We start from the raw sequence: 15,869 nt of genomic DNA, 5'->3' as shown, positions 1-15,869 counted from the left end.
GATGGCTATAGTGATTGAAATCATGGAGAATTTAAAAAACGATTGGGAAAGTATTTAAAAAAAAAAAAGGAAATCCTAGAACTAAAAACATATCTGCACTTCTGGTTTCCTGGTCTGGCATGTCAGGAACTTGGAAGTCATCACTCCTATCCACACAAAAAGAAAACAGCTGAACAAACTGAAAATCAATAACTCTGTTTAGATCTGTCAAAGAATTAGATCACAGGACAAACCGCTGCCCCCAAAATTGGAGAGGCAGACAGGTAGACACAGAGCATTACAACTTACTGGAGCAAAAGTCCTCGAGCAGGAGCCTGTGTGGGAACCAGCAGCAGGATGGGCAGGAAATTCTAAACCATAACTAAGGAGTTGCTGGTGTGGCTCAGTGTGGACAAGTCTGAGAGAGGGAAAATCCGGAGAGGTCTAATCTTAAGGGGCTGGCAAATTTTTGTGAGTTTAACCTCCAGGAGCCCTACCAGATTTTCACAGGGAAGAATGGAAAAGAATCCCCTTGTGCTCCAGGCAGAAGGAAGGGGAAAGTAGCCATTTTGAAATATGCCCACAGAATTCTGTTCTTCTTTACAAGGCCTGCTCTCAGTAGAAACTAAGAGGTCCAAAAGAGCTAAACTGATTGGGATTTCACCAGAGCCTAACTGACCTGGAGGAAGAGAAGTATCCAATTTCAGCCCCATTTAGCCCCTCCCTCTCTCCACACCACACCCCCATATCAGTAAGGCTCCTGTATAAAAGCAGGGGATACAAGTGAAAGAACTGCTCATGTCAGACCTTATTTAAGAAGTCTCTAGGAAAACCCAAAGACAACAGAGAAGACAAAACTGAGGGCTCCAGAGGACATCTTTGCCTCTGACACCTATGACTATAGCAAACAATAAACATGGACTAAACCCTAGCCAGATAAGCATAAAACTTCACACTGAAGGCCTTTTGCCTCATTTTCTTCTATCCAGTGCATCATGTCCAACTTTCAACAAAGAATTACAAAGCATACTAAAAGACAAAATCATAATTTGAAGAAACAGAGCAAGCATCAGAGCCAGACTCAGATATGGCAGAGATATTGGAATTTAAAATGACTATGATTAATAAGTTAGGGGCTCTAATGGAAAAAGTGGACAACATGCAAGAACAGAAGGGTAAGGTAAGCAGAGACATGGAAACTAAGAATGAAAAGAAAATGTGAGAAATAAAAAACACTGTAATAGGAGTGAAAAATGCCTTTGATGGGCTCATCAGTAGATTGGACATGGCCAAGGAAAGATTTAGTGAGCTTGAAGATATGTCAATAGAAAGTTCCAAAACTGAAATGTGAAGAGAAAAATGAATGAAAAAGACAGGACAGAATATCCAAGAATGCTGACTGTTACAAAAGGTATAACATGTGCATAATGGGAATACCAGAAGGAGAAGAAAGAGAAAGGAATAGAAAAAACATTAAAGCAATAATGACTGATAATTTCATAAAATTAAAAAAAGACAACAAATCACCGATCCAGGAAGCTCAGGGAACACAAGGCAGGATAAACACCAAAAAAAAAAAAAAAAAAAAAAAAAAAATCTACTCCTAAGCATATCATATTCAAACTTCAGAAAATTAAAGACAAACAGAAAATCTTGAAAGAAACCAGAAGGGAAAAAAAACCCCTTACCTATAGAGGAACAAAGATAGAATTACATTGGACATCTCCTCAGAAACCATGCATGCAATGAGAGTGGAGAAAAATATTTAGTGTTGAAAGAAAAAAGCCACCAACCTAGAGTATTGTATCCAGCTAAGTTTTCCTTCAAAAGTGAAGGAGAAATAATAAAGACTTTCTTAAACAAACAAAAACTGAGGGACTCTGTCACCAGTAGACCTGCAAGAAATGTTAAAATAAATTCTTCAGAAAGAAGAAAAATGGTATAGGTCAGAAATTAAGCTCTACATAAAGAAAGGAAGAGTGTTAGAGAAGGAATAAATGAAGATAAAATAAAATCTTTTCTTTTTCTTAATTTAAAAAATAACAGTTTGTTCAAAATAATAATAGCAACAATGCATTTGGTAATTATAGCTTATTGATAAGTGAAAGGAATGACAGCTATTATAAGGGAGGGGGAATTGGGAATATTCTGTTATAAGGCACTTGCACTACCATGAAGTGGTATCATCTTATTTGAAAGAGGATTTGGATTCATTGTAAATATATATGGCAAACTCAAGGGCAACCACTAAAAATAAAAAGGAAAAAAAGGTATAATTGATGTGCTAAGAAAGGAGATAAATGCTTGCTTAAAACCAGAGAAGGAGGGAAAACAGTGGAAGACAAAAAAGAAACAAAGGACCATGAATAGAAAACAGTCACAAGTATGGTAGATATTAATACAACTATACAACAATCACATTAAATGTCAATGCCCTAAATTACTTTCAATGATATGTTTTTGCTATTTCTTGATTTATCAAAATGAACCACTTTCACTGGCTTTCTGTTCTGATAGATGAGGATTTAACTCACTCCTATCACCAACCTCACCTTCTAATACACTCCTATTGTTATTATTCTTATCTCCTCTATTATTTATTTTTGTAATCTTACACCTTCATTTTTGGTTTCATCGACTATTGACTCCTTACTTTGTAGAGTGAAGATTTAAAGTAATGATATTAGTTCCTCTGTCTTTCCTTTTCAACTCTTCTCCATCCTAATTCACAACTTCTAACATTTGTTTTTTCTTTTCATCGTTAAGGTTGATAATTTTATACTATTCTTTGACAAAAATGAAATATGTTGTACTTTCTCTCTCTCTTTTTTTAAATAATTTTATTTATTTATTTTTTTCCCCTAAAGCCCCAGTAGATAGTTGTATGTCATAGCTGCACATCCTTCTAGTTGCTGTATGTGGGATACGGCCTCAGCATGGCCGGAGAAGCGGTGCGTCAGTGTGCGCCCGGGATACAAACCCGGGCCGCCAGCAGTGGAGTGCGTGCACTTAACCGCTAAGCCACAGGGCCGGCCCTGTTGTACTTTCTCTACATGTTGATTCTGAAAGTTTAAAGTCAGTAAACATTTCATATTTTTGTTTTCTTCGAGTTTCCAGTTGCCTTGTCAGGACTTATATTATCTTTTCTCATCGCCTGATGTGACTTCTCAAGGGTAATGTCAGAACACTCAAATCTCCATTTTCCTGGCCATCTCCCTCTTACAGCTCTCTGCATTGCTACTCCAATGTGGACTGACTGCTCTCCAGATACAGTAGCCATTTGGGGACTTCTTTCCTTGCTTTCCTGGATAGAAATCTACTCTTTTCTGGATCCCTTATGTTTTTCCTTTCTTGTACTACACTGTGATGTTTCTGGAGGACATCCTCAATTAAATTCTCAAGAAAGCGTGTGTGAGCAAGTCAATATTCTGAGCTCTTGTGTGTCTAAAAATGTGTAGTCTGCTCTCAATCTCCTCTGGTTTTTGGAAGTCTGGATTGAAAATACTTTCCCCTCAGAATTATCTGTCTGTCTATCTATCTATCTATCTATCTATCTATCTATCTATCTATCTATCTATCTGTCTATCTATCTCTCTATCTATTTAAATTGTGAAATTTTGTTGTACATTATTGTTTATCAGTCACCATATAAGTGCATCCCTCCACCCCTTGTGCCCACTCCCCACCCCCCTAGCCCCTGGTAACCACCAAACAGTTCTATCTGTGCGTGTGTTGGTTTATCTTTCACATATGAGTGAAATCATGCACTGTTTGTCTTTCTCTTTCTGGCTTATTTCACTTAACATAATACCCTCTACTTCCATCCATGTTGTTGTAAATGGGATGATTTTGTCTTTCTTTATGGCTGAGTAGTATTCCATGGTATATATATACCACCTCTTCTTTATCTATTCATCAGTCGAGGGACACTTGGGTTGCTTCCATGTCTTGGCTATAGTGAATAATGCTGCGATGAGCATGGGGGTGCATAAGCCTCTTTGGATTGTTCATTTCAGGTTCGTTGGGTAGATACCCAGTAGTGGGATAGCTGGATCATAAGGTATTTCTGTTTTTAATTTTTTGACGAATATCCATACTGTTTTCCATAGAGGTTGCACCAATTTGCATTCCCACCAGCAGTGGATTGGGGTTCCCATTTCTCCACAGCCTCTCCAGCATTTGTTGCTTTTTGTCTTGGTGATTATAGCCATTCTAATGGGTGTAAGGTGATATCTTAGTGTGGTTTTGATTTGCATTTCCCTGATGACTAGTGATGCTGAGCATCTTTTCATGTGCCTATTGGCCATCTATATATATCTCCTTTGGAGAAGTGTCTGTTCATTTCCTCTGCCCATTTTTTTTTTTTTTTTTTTTTTTTTTTGTGAGGAGATCAGCCCTGAGCTAACATCCGCCAATCCTCCTCTTTTTTTGCTGAGGAAGACGGCCCTGGGCTAACATCAGTGCCCATCTTCCTCCACTTTATATGGGACGCCGCCACAGCATGGCTTACCAAGCAGTACTTCGGTGCGCGCCCGGGATCCGAACCAGCGAACCCCGGGCCGCCGCAGCGGAGCGCGCGCACTTAACCGCTTGCGCCACCGGGCCGGCCCCACCTCTGCCCATTTTTTGATTGGGTTGTTTGTTTTTTTGTTATTCAGTTGTGTGAGTTCTTTATATATTATGGAGATTAATCCCTTGTCAGATATACGGTTTGCAAATATTTTTTCCCAGCTCGTGGTTTCCCTATTCGTTTTGATCCTGGTTTCATTTGCCTTGTAGAAGCTCTTTAATCTGATGAAGTCCCACTTGTTTATTTTTTCTTTTGTTTCCCTTGTCTGAGTAGACTTGGAATTCAAGAAGATCCGTTTATGGCTGACGGCGAGTAGTGTACTACCTATATTTTCCTCCAAGAGTTTTATAGTTTCAGGTCTCACCTTCCGGTCTTTGATCCATTTTGAGTTAATTTTTGTGTATGGTGAAAGAAGATGGTCTACTTTCATTCTTTTGCAAGTGGCTGTCCAGTTTTCCCAGCACCATTTATTGAAGAGACTTTCCTTTCTCCACTGTATGTCCTTAGCCCCTTTGTCAAAGTTTAGCTGCCCGTGGATATGAGGTTTTATTTCTGGACTTTCAATTCTGTTCCATTGATCTGTGTGTCTGTTTTTGTACCAGTACCATGCTGTTTTAATTACTATCGCTTTGTAGTATGTTTTATTTATTTATTTATTTATTTATTTATTTATTTGTTTATTTTTTCCCCCAAAGCCCCAGTAGATAGTTGTATGTCATAGTTGCACATCCTTCTAGTTTCTGTACGTGGGACTCAGCCTCAGCATGGCCGGAGAAGCAGTGTGTCGGTGCACGCCCGGGATCTGAACCCGGGTCGCCAGCAGCGGAGCGCACGCACCTAACCGCTAAGCCACGGGGCCCGCCCTGTAGTATGTTTTGAAGTCAGGGATTGTGATGCCTCCAGCCTTGTTCCTCTTTTTCAGGATTGCTTAGCTATACGGGGTCTTTTGTTGCCCCATATGGATGATAGTATTCTTTGTTCTATTTCTGTGAAGAATGTCCTTGGGATTCTGATTGGGATTGCATTGAATCTGCAGATTGCTTTAGGTAGTATGGACATTTTAACTATGTTTATTCTTCCAATCCAAGTGCATGGAATATTTTTCCATTTCTTTATGTCATCATTGATTTTGTTCAATAATGTCCTATAGTTTTCATTGTATAGGTCTTTCACTTCCTTGGTTAAATTTACTCCTAGATATTTTATTCTTTTTGTTGCCATTGTAAGTGGGATTGTCTTCTTGAATTCTCTTTCTGTTAGTTCGTTGTTGGTGTATAGAAATGCAACTGATTTCTGTAAGTTGATTTTGTACCCTGCCACTTGGCTGTAGTTGCTGATTATTTCTAATAGTTTTCCAATGGATTCTTTAGCGTTTTCTATATATAAGATCATGTCATCCACAAACAGCAAGAGTTTCACTTCTTCGTTGCCTACTTGGATTCCTTTTATTCCTTTTTCTTGCCTAATTGCTCGGGCCAGAACCTCCAGTACTGTGTTGAATAAGAGTGACAAGAGTGGGCACCCTTGTCTTGTCCCTGTTTTCAGAGGGATGGCTTTCAGTTTTTCCCCACTGAGTATGATGCTGGCTGTGGGTTTGCCATATATGGCCTCTACTATGTTAAGGTACTTCCCTTCTATACCCATTTTGTTGAGAGTTTTTATCATAAATGGATGTTGGATCTTGTCAAAAGCCTTCTCTGCATCTATTGAGATGATCATATGGTCTTTATTCCTTGTTTTGTTAATGTGGTGTATCACACTGATTGATTTGCAGATGTTGAACCATCCCTGTGTCACTGGTATAAATCCCACTTGATCATGGTGTATGATCTTTCTAATGTGTTGCTGTATTCAGTTTGCCAATATTTTGTTGAGGATTTTTGCATCTGTGTTCATCAGGGATATTGGCCTGTAGTTTTCCTTCTTAGTGTTGTCTTTGCCTGGCTTTGGTATCAGGGTGATGTTGGCCTCATAGAATGTGTTGGGAAGTGTTCCATCTTCCTCTATTTTTTAAAATAGTTTGAGAAGGATAGGTATTAAGTCTTCTTTGAATGTTTGGTAAAATTCTCCAGAGAAGCCATCTGGTCCTGGACTTTTATTTTTGGGGAGGTTTTTGATTACTCTTTCAATCTTTTTACTTGTGATTGGTCTATTCAGGTTCTCTATTTCTTCTTGATTCAGTTTTGGGAGGTTGTATGAGTCTAGGAATTTATCCATTTCTTCTAGATTGTCTAATTTGTTGGCATATAGTTTTTCATAGTATTCTCTTATAATCTGTTGTATTTCTGTGGTATCTGTTGTAATTTCTCCTATTTCTTTTCTAATTTTATTTATTTGAGCCTTCTCTCTTTTTTTCTTGGTGAGTCTTGCTAAGAGTTTGTCAATTTTGTTTATCTTCTCAAAGAACCAGCTCTTTGTTTCATTGATCCTTTCTACCGTTTTTTTAATTTCAATTTCATTTATTTCTGCTCTGATTTTTATTATTTCCCTCCTTATGCTGATTTTATGCTCTGTTTGTTCTTCTTTTTCTAATTCTGTTAGGCATAGTTTGAAGTTGCTTATTTGGGCTTTTTCTTGTTTGTTAAGGTGGGCCTATATTGCTATGAGTTTCCGTCTCAGGACTGCTTTTGCTGCATCCCATATGAGTTGGTACAGTGTATTTTCATATTCATTTGTCTCCACATATGCTTTGATTTCTCCTTTAATTTCATCAATGATCCATTGGTGGTTTAGTAGCATATTGTTGAGTCTCCACAGCTTTGTCACTTTCCTGGTTTTTTTCCTTGTAGCTGATTTCTAACTTCATGGCATTATGGTCTGAAAAGATGCTTGTTATGATTTAAATCTTCTTTAATTTATATAAACATGCCTTCTTTCCCAACATATGGTCTATTCTTGAGAATGTTCCATGTGCACTTGAGAAGAATGTGTAATCTGCTGTGTTTGGATGGAGTGCTCTGTATATGTCTGTTAAGTGCATCTCATCTAGTTTTTCATTTAGGTCCATTATTTCTTTATTTATTTTCTGTCTGGATGATCTGTCCATTGATGAGAGTGGGGTGTTAAGATCCCCTACTATTATTGTGTTGTTGTTAATATCTCCTTTTAGGTTTGTTAATAGTTACTTTATGTACCTTGGTGCTCCTGTATTGGGTGCATATATATTTAAAAGTGATTTGTCTTCTTGATGGAGTGTCCTTTTTATCATTATATAATGCCTCTTTTTGTCTCTCATTACCTGTTTAACTTGAAGTCAACTTTGTCTGATATAAGTATGGCAAAACCTGCTTTCTATTGTTTGCCATTAGCTTGGAGTATTGTCTTCCATCCTTTCTCTCTGAGCCTGTGTTTGTCTTTAGAGCTGAGATGTGTTTCCTGGAGGCAGCATATTGTTGGGTCTTGTTTTTTAATCCATCCCACTACTCTGTGTCTTTTGATTGGAGGGTTCATTCCATTTACATTTAGGGTAATTATTGATATAAGGGGGCTTGTTGTTGTTATTTTATTGCTCTTTTTCCGGTTCTTTTGTGTTTCTTTTCTTTCTCGTCCCATGTGTTTTGGACTACAAATTTAGTTTGGTAGTTCTGTATGGGGGTTCTCTTAGTTGTCTCTTTCTTTATCATGTGTGATTCTGTTCTGATTATTTGGTTAGTGGTTACCATGTTGTTTGTATAAAAAATCTCATGGATGTGATAGTCCATTTTTTGATGGCCTCTTATTCCCTTAGACTAAGTTGATTCAATCCCTTTCCTCTTCCCCTTCTATGTTATTGTTGACACATCTTATTCCTTCTTGTGTTGTGAGTTCGTGTCTAACACAATGAGGTTATATTTATGCTTGGTGCTTACCTTCCCTTGATCTTTGGTTTTATAATTAAGTGTTTGCTAATCTATTTTGATAGAGGACTGCAATTTTTCTGGTTTTGTCAACCTATTTTCCTCCTTGTTCAAAACTTTGAATCCCCTTTCTCTTTTTTTCCTCAGGGATGAGGGCTTTCTTGAGCACTTCTTGTAGTGGGGTCTTGTGACAATGAACTCCCCTATCTTTTGTTTCTCTGGGATAGTTATTATTTCTCTGTCATATCTGAAGGATATTTTTGCTGGATAGAGTATTCTTGGCTGAATGTTTTTGTCCTTTAGAATTTTGAACATATCGTTTCACTCTCTCCTAGTCTGTAAAGTTTCTGTGAAGAAATCGGCTATAAACCTGATAGGAAATCCTTTGTATGTTATTTTTTTTTTTTTGTCTAGCTGCCCTTAATATTTTTTCTTTGTCATTGACTTTTGCCAGCTTTACTACTGTATGCCTTGGAGAGGATCTTTTTGTGTTGATATATTTAGGAGATCTATTTATTTCGTTCACTGGTATTTCCAGCTGCTTGCCCAGGTTTGGGAAGTTCTCAGATTTTATTTCTTTGAACAAGTTCTCTGTTCCTTATGTGTGTGGGTGATGGGTTGTAATTAGTATTTTGGTGGTGAACATGATGTAATCTATGCAGAAATAGAAGTACAATGATGTACACCTGAAATTTTTACAATGTTATAAACCAAAGTTACTGCAATAAACAAAAAATTAAAAAAAATATTTAAATGTATATCAACCTTCAAAACTAAAACTTACTTATAAAATAGAATAGATTGATTTTTTGACTTTCAAATCTTAGTGTAACAACCACTGAATTGTATAAAAACAAAGTTTCTCTATTGAGACACAATAAAACTTTAAATTGTAAAAAAAAAAAAAAAAAAAGTTCTCTGTTCCTTTTTCCCTCTCTTCTCCCTCTGGAATACCTATAATCCTTATGTTGGATTTCCTAATTGAGTCGGATATTTCTTGGAGAGTTTCTTCATTTCTTTTTAGTCTTAGTTTTCTTTCCTCCTCCGTCTGTGGCGCTTCTCCATTGCTGTCCTCAATATTGCTAATTCTAGGGCCGGCCCCATGGCTTAGTGGTTAAGTGCACATGCTCCGCTGCTGGTGTCCTGGGTTTGGATCCCGGGCGTGTACCGACTCACTGCTTCTCTGGCTATGCTGAGGCCACGTCCCACATACAGCAACTAGAAGGACGTGCAGCTATGACATACAACTATCTACTGGGGCTTTGGGGGGAAAAATAAATAAATAAATAAAATTATTAAAAAAAAATATTGCTAATTCTTTCCTCCGTATTTTCAGCTCTGGTGCGTAAGGCTTCCAGATTTGTCTTTGTCTCCTCTATTGTGTTTTTCATCTCTAAGATTTCTGATTGTCTTTTTTTTTTATAGTTTCAATCTCTTTTGTGAAGAATCTCCTGATTTCATTGAGTTGTCTGTCTGTGTTTTCTTGTATTTTATTAAGCTTTTTTATGATGGTTATTTTGAATTCTCTGTCGTTAAGGTTATTCATTTCTGTGCTTTCCTGGTTGACTTCTGGGTGCTTGTCATTTTCCTTTTTGTCTGGAGATTTAATATATTTTTGCATGGTGCCTGTCGGTGTTGGTTTACCTTTCCTCATAGTGAAAATATATGGTTGCAGTTTCCTCTTGCTGCCGCTGAGTGGGGGTCAAGGGATGTGTATTCTGGCCCACCTCAATCTGTGGACACTCTTGTCGGCACCTGGCTGAATTGCGGGGTCGTTGAGTGGAGGCTGCTGGGGGCGAAGCATGAAAACAGCTTGAGCTGGAGCACAGCTAGGCCAAAGCAGGTGGGGCTCGGGTGTGGGTGGGTTGAAGCAGCTGTAGCTGCAGTGCTGCTGGGCCAAAGAAGCTGGAACTGGAGTGCGCTGGGCCAAAGAAGCTGGAACTGGAGTGCAGCTGGGCCAAAGTTGCTGGCGCCAAGTCAGCTGGAGCCTGAGCACAGGCAAAGCTGAAGCAGCTGGAGCCGGGGGGCTGGGGAGCGGTGAAGCTGAAGGAGCTGGGGTGGGGCACGTTCCAGCTGAAAGAGCTGGGGCTGTAGCCAGGTGGAGCCAGGGAAGCTGGGGCCGTGGCTTGGTCCAGCTGGAGCAGCTGGGGCTGTGGCGTGGTGGGGACTAACCTGCCGCTGCCTCTGGTGTGGGGGTGTAGGCTTGCCCCACTGCTGGTTGGGCTGGGTGCCTGGGGGCCGCTGCCTCTGGGGACCGGCCTGTGCTGAAACGCTGCTGAGCTGAAGCACTAGCCAGGCGGGCCGGGTTGGGGAGGGGCGCTTACTTTCGCCTCCCTGATCTGAGAGGTTTCTCACCTTGCTGTGGCTCTCTGCTCTCCTGAGGGGCTAGCTTGTTGAAACTACCCTCACAACAGTTCTGTTCCCTCCATGGGGGATTCCCTCGGGTTGTGAGGGGTCTTGGAGAGTGCCGTTTTTCATGCAGTGAGCTGCCCCTCCCCCTCCTCTGAGAGCCGCATGGTCTCAGTCTCTGGGTCGCAGTCCTTGGGGAAGGAAAGCAGCTCCTCTTACCACCTTCCACTTACTTTGGAGATTCCGGCACCTCAGTCCTCAGGTGTACAGCTCCCTGGATGCCTCAGACGTCCCCTGTGTTGTGTGAATAGCGTCTGTTGGAATATGAATGTCCTTTTTGTTGTGTCTTAGAGGGGGAGAGTTCAGTGGGGGAAGCTCACTCTGCCATGATGCTGACGTCACTCCTCTCCTCAGAATTTGAAGACTGTTCAGTATGTTTTAGCAGCCAGTGGTGTGCTCCAGCCTGGTGCCAGTCAGATGCTTGTTGCTTTGTAAGTGAGTCGGTGTTTCTTCTCTGGAAGGTAGATCTGAGTGTGTCCTTGGGTTCTGAGGTTTCAAAGTGACGTGCTGACCTTCATGTCTTTTTCGTTCATTGTGCTAGCACTCCTTGGGATCATTCAATCTGGAGATTTAAGTATTTCAGCTCTGGGAAATCATTTCCCATCATCTCTGAAAATTTCTTCCATTCTAATAGGAATCCCTGTCAGTCAAACATTGTGCCTCCTGGACTGAGCACGATATCTCTTCTTCTGTTTACATTTTTCATCTCTTTGTACTTTTTTTTTCTTTCTGGGATATTTACTCAACTTTTTCTTCCAACTTTCCTACTTAAAATCATATTTTCTTAACTTTCAAAATCTCGTTTTTGGCTCCTGACTGCACTGTTACTCAGCACCACATTGACAGTTTGTTATGATCTGTAATCTTCACCAATCTTGTTGGTGATATTAGAGATTGATGTTTTCAGCATTAGCCAGATTCCCTCTAGGGTCAATTTCTTTGCTTGTTTACCACAATGTCTCTTTCTCATGTTGAAGACATTCCTCAGATGCCTGGTGATTCCTGGGTGTTTGTTCACTTGTAAGGATAAGTTAATGAGTAGATGGCTGGGAGCCAAAGCTAGGCTACTCAAAACTTATTGTACTTGCTCACACTTATCTGGAAATGGTGCCTGCTCTGAAAAACCTGAAGCTGTGGCAAGGAAACCGGCTGTCTTTCAGTAGAATCTTCCGCGTCTTGACAGAAACATGGGCATGATCCCAAGTGCTAACCCTGACATCACCATGACAGCTGCCCCCACCAGCCCTCAGCACCAAGCCCCAGGGGGCTCTGTGGCATGAGTTCTTTTCCCAGACTTCACAAAATCCCCCATGCTCTTTCTCCCACTTCCATGGAGACCACATCGGACCTTGACATGAGTGAGAAATAAACCTTTATTGTGCTAAGCCACTGAAATTGGGGGTTGTTTGTTACCACAACATGGGCTAATTTCTCCTGACTGGTAAACTGCCCAATTCCTCTACAGCAAAGCTTACTCATTGAAAAGCTCCTCCAATAAACTTTGTAGTGCCTCACTTTTAAGTCAGAATGCATAACCAAGATTCTTTAGCTATTTGAGCAACGTGTTCATATGAAAAAAAAAGAGTCTGAAATAACAAACAGAAACACAGAGGATACAAGGAATAGATGAAAACATTTGTTTTACAACTGTAATTAAATGTAATTAATATCTTCAAAGATAAGAGAAGATATTATACCCATAAAACGTAAAGAAGGTTCTATAGAAAAGTAACAATGAAAGAATAAGAAAGAGCTTTTGGAAATTACTAATATAGCAGAAACTAAGACAAATAAATACAGAAATGTTCATAGTAGCTTTTTTTGTAACAGCCCCAAACCAGAAACTACCAAAATGTCCTTTTGAGTGAATGGTTAAACCCACTGTAGTATTTCTATGCCGAGGAACACTACTCAGCAGTAAAAAAGAATGGATGGACTATTAATCCACACAACAGCTTGACAGTCCTCGAGGAGATTATGCTGAGTGGAAAAAAGACAATCTTAGGAGGATGCATACTGAATGATTACATTTATATAACATTCATGAAATAATTATAGAAATGGACAACAGATTGGTGGTTTCCAGGGGTTAAGGATAGGGAAGGAGGGACAGTTGTGTCTATGAAGCAGAAACATGAGGGACTTTTGAGTGGTGGTAGTTGTGTATCTTGATTGTGGAGGTTATGCAAGGCAAGCCAAGTGATAAAATTGAACAGAGCTACACACACACACACACACACACACACACACACACACACACATGAGTGCATGTATAACTGGTGAGATCTGAATAAGAACTATGGATTGTACCAATGTTGATTCTTGGTTGTGCTATTGTATAGTCGTGTGGGATGTTAATAGCAGGGAAGGCTGGGGGAAGGGTGCATGAGACCTCTCAGTACACTTCTTTGCAACCTTCTGTGAATCTATAATTATGTCACAATGAAAAGATTTTTAAAAGACAAAATAAGTAAATAGATAAATAGAAGTGTTGGATAATAAAGCCAAGGAAATATCCCAGAAGAAACAAAAAAGATGGGGACAGGGGTAGGAAGAGATGGGGAGGGAAGAGATCAGAAAATTTGAGGATCAAACCTGGAGGTCCATGACACTCTTAGGAGTGCCAGAGAGAACAGGGTAAACAAAGAAGAAATTTTTAAAAACAGCAACAAAAAATTTAATTCCACAAGAATTTGAGGACATGTATTTTTGTAAATGAAAGGGCTCCCTGAGTACCCTTTACAATGAATGCCAAAAGTCCTGACCGAAGCACAGCAGAATGACCTTTCAGCACCCTGGGGGGCTAAGAGAAGATTTGTGCTGGATTGCCTATTGTCAACTTGGTATGATCCCCACTTCTTCGTGAGAGTGGGAACCTTGTTTCCCAAAATACCCTTTGTGTGGCGGTGGGGATGGAGGTTGTGCATAGGCTCAGTAACATGGGCTTCTGCTCACTGAATATGATCTGGTGGTGGCCCCTGCAGGGTGCTCAACCTGCTGACAGCAGAGGCCAACATTGAACCCACGATGTGGCACTGTTGTTTAGGGGAACCAACTGGCCACTTGGTGGCAGTTTGAATACACTAGACCATTTCCATCTTGTCAAGAGAAATGGATTGTTCTCCCTGGATATGGATTTCCTATCCCTGCCTATAATGTTTCTGCCAAAATGATCATCCCTGGACTTATAGAATGCCTTTTTTATGAACAAGGTATTCTTCCTAGCATTGCTTCTGACAAGGATCTCATTTTACAGCAAATGAAGCATCGGCCATGGGCTCGTGAAAGCATGATGTTGTCGATACCTCTATTTGGAATTCACTGGTCTATGTTCCCCATCATCCCAAAGCTTGGCCTGATAGAATGGTGGAATGGGCTTTGGAAGATTCGGTTATCGTGCCAGCCGGGTGAAATTGCTTTGTGGAGCTGCTGTAATGTCCTGTGAGACACAGGATGTGCTCTGAACCAGTGACTAATTTAGAGTGAAGTTTCTCCATAGCAAAGATATGCAAAGATTTCAGGAATCAAGGGGTAGAAATGGGAGTAGCTTCTCTCACTGTTACATCTAATAATCTACTAGCAAAGTCTCGGCTTCCCATCCCCACAACTTTGGGTTCTGTTGTTTTGGAGGTCTTGGTTCCCAGAGCTGGGAAAGGACACAATGGTTCCAGCGAACAGGAAGCTGAGACTGCCACGTGGTGGCTTTGTCAGACAAATAAGAGCATTACTGTACTGGATGGGGCAACTGGTCTTGATTATCAAGTGCCCCATTTTCTGTGGTAAAATTTACAGGAAACTATAGCAACCCAGAACAGGCAGGACTGTTTATGGCACAGAAACTTCAAGAAAAAAGATTTAGGTCACCCTACCAGATTCCCCTACAACCACTCCCCTACCCCCACACAAAAAAAATATGACTGGTTGAGGTGCTTGCTGGGGACAATAGAACAGCTGGTAGAAGGGAATTATAAATACCATTTATGGCCTTGTGACCAGTCACAGAAACAAGCACTGTAGTGGTTAAAGATATTTTCTCTCTTGCTTTGAGATGGACATCTGTATATATTAACTAATATTTTTATTTTTCTCTCTCCCATTCCTATGCCACCTAATAGTATTAATGTATAAATCGTGGTTATTTTTATATTTCAGTATTTGGTTATAGGATAGCAAGAGGGGATTGTGAATCAGAAGATAAAGGGGCATTTATTTGGAGATGGATAAAGTGGAACTTTGGGTTTCTTCTTTTGGGTTTGGTTGTATGAAGGAGCATTGAATCATATAATGTGGGTGCACAGTGTTTGAACACCTTTACTTGGAAGTTCAATGTTGAAAAGGAGGCATTTGGATGCTGAGCTGGGTTGTCTGTTGTTAACCCAGCACCATCACCTCATTTAAGCTGAGAACTATGTTTTCCAGAATTCCCTTTCCTGTATGGTTTTGGGTTAGAGAATGCCCATGAGAGGAAGTTGGATGAGATTTGGTGGATGGAAGTTAATCAGTCACAAGTGTGTGGGTAAACAAGAGATTCACAGTGGCTTCCTGGAGCGCTACCCTCTTCATCACTGAATTCTGAGATGACTGCTGGAAGCTTCTCAGAGATTCTTGAGAATCTCAGTAAGCTTTTGAGAACTACCCACCTCGGTGCTTCAGGTTGAGATCTTTAGCATGAACTCTGATTTTTGGAGACAGCTCCCATCACCTCTGCTCCTTCAGGCCTTCCAAACACTCATGGAAGTCCCTAATTCTCTATTAAATTCCTTTTATACACAGAATATATAAATTTACTTCTTTTGTCCTGGCAATACCCTGACTAATGCAAGATTCTAAAAGCTTCCAGAGAGAAAAGAACAGCTTGCACACAGAGAATGAGAAAACAGCATGGCGTTGAACATATCAACAGCCACACTGGAAGCTAGAAGAAAATGGAGCACAGCCTTCCTGATTCTGAGGGAAATTGATCTCCAGATCAAAATTCTCTATCTAGCTAAATGATTAACCAATAGTGTGGGTAAAATAAAGACATTTTCAGACATGCCAAGTTTCAAAATTTTACTTTTTGTCCACTTTTCTTA

The sequence above is a fragment of the Diceros bicornis genome, chromosome 35 (assembly GCF_020826845.1).
Source record: "Diceros bicornis minor isolate mBicDic1 chromosome 35, mDicBic1.mat.cur, whole genome shotgun sequence".
Lineage (NCBI taxonomy): Eukaryota > Metazoa > Chordata > Mammalia > Perissodactyla > Rhinocerotidae > Diceros > Diceros bicornis.
This window is presented reverse-complemented; position numbering follows the sequence as displayed.